This window comes from Macrobrachium nipponense, chromosome 7 (assembly GCF_015104395.2).
Source record: "Macrobrachium nipponense isolate FS-2020 chromosome 7, ASM1510439v2, whole genome shotgun sequence".
Classification (NCBI taxonomy): Eukaryota; Metazoa; Arthropoda; class Malacostraca; order Decapoda; family Palaemonidae; genus Macrobrachium; species Macrobrachium nipponense.
Window position 1 is genome coordinate 4,464,262 of NC_061109.1, and position 2,205 is coordinate 4,466,466.

Below are 2,205 nucleotides of genomic sequence, written 5' to 3' on the forward strand. Positions count from 1 at the left end.
GCGCAATCGAGTTTTCTGAACAGCATATAATGATGTATGAAACTCTCAGCCACGGTCCACAAAACTCTCCGCTGGAGGCCATGGCAATTTCAGTCACGACCCGGTGGTGGCCTATGTTGTTGGCACCTATAGCGGTGACAGACGCATGATCATGGCTGACTTCAACCTTAAAAATAAAAACTACTGAGGCTAGAGGGCTGCAATTCGGTATGTTTGATGATTGGAGGGTGGATGATCGACATACGAATTTGCAGCCCTCTAGCCTCAGCAGTTCTTAAGATCTGAGGGCGCACAGTAAAAGTGCGGACGGACAGACAAATAGCTATCAAATGCCCCGTGAAGGCGAACCTTGGGAGGTGGATAAAAGGCAGCAGAAATGAATATTGGCAGTAAAACTGAAGAATTTGTAACAGCTGCAGCAATCACATTTGACTGACAAAGGAATTACGATTTTATTTGTGTGGCAATTCACTCGTTAAATTATTGCTCTGATTCCAGGTTATTGTCACCATCAATCTCTTCTTGGAGACGCCTCTTCTTTCATTTCAAGGACACGCGTGAGAAAACACGAAAAGGGGAATTGTCCTTTTTTTTGCTTTACAGCATTTATGAGGCTGAGATTGATTGATATTTTTGTGAATATGTCTCTTGAGGTTCAAAGGTTTCATCAATGCATCACTAAGCAAAGCGAATAAGACATATGTGCACCTTCATGTATTGTATATTGCTTTTAGTTGTAATATGAAATTCTAATTCTTATGGCTGTACATGAAGGTGAAATATGAGTTTCAGTAGTTTTACAAGCAAATATAACAGTTTTCAGAAAATAGACTTTGTACCCCGAAGAAGTGTACGCAGTACACGAAAGCGCTTGGTACCTGGTCTTTAATTTTCACCTTTCATGTGGCTGTCTACGAATATATCTGATAATGAACAACATGAAGAGCGTCAAAGTAGACGAAGACCCAGAAATATACTGAGACAGGAGAATGACAAACAGAACAGAGGACTGGCGGCACAACAAACCAATGCACGGTCAGTACATGAGACAGACTAAAGAACTAGCCAGCGATGAAACATGGCAATGACTACAGAGGGGAGAGTTCAAGAAGGAAACTGAAGGAATGATAACAGCGGCACTAGATCAGGCCCTAAGAACCAGATATGTTCAAAGAACAATAGATTCAAATTACATCTCTCCTATATGTAGGAAGTGCAATATGAAAGACGAAACCATAAACCACATAGCAAGCGAATGTCCAGCACTTGCACAGAACCAGTGCAAAAAGAGGCATGAATCAGTTGCAAAAGCCCTTCCATGGAGCCTGTGCAAGAAACACCAGAGGTTAAAACAACCAGAATTTTCCTATATCAAAAACCACTCTAAAATATGCAAAACTGAAATTCAAAGAGAACACTTTACAATAATTGATTATGTTAAACATCCTGACCAAAAAACAACCTTGGAGTCGTTATACATTAAAAGACTAGTGCCCTCATTAAATGGTAATTTGTCCTCATCACCTATGTACTTGGCATAGCTGTCGTCGCTTCTTTCTGCCAACTTTAACTCATTTCACATTCATATATATATATATATATATATATATATATATATATATATATATATATATATATATATATATATATATATATATATATATAGTGTGTGTGTGTGTGTGAACACTGAGAACCAACTGAAAATACTACAAAGTTATACAAATGTTGTGTTTTTTATCTAAAATTATTTACTGATTAGCTTTGCGTTTAGCTGTAAATTATAAATGAAGAAATTACCTGATTTCGAATATTATCAGTTCATCATAGTTAAGTCACCTTCTCAAGAGGTCAAGGTCAATCATAACGGTGAAGGGAATATTCCTTAAAGGTCTCCTTCTGAACACAAAACTGGGAAAGAAGGAGTATGATAATGATGTGAAAAATAATTACTTTCATTCTAAGAATTACTTTTACTAATGAATATTCCCATAATCTGTTTTTGCAGACTTGGTGAATAGTCCCAACGTTACAAAAAGATTCCCAATCTCCGAGAGGGCAGTTTTCTAATGACCTGAAAATAAAAGATCTATTTACAATTGTAAATGTGAATAGTAATAAAGTCTATTTTCATTACATAATACCACCATTCATATTAACGTAATAATAGGAGCGATAAGCGTCAGAGTCTATAGAACTATTTCCACT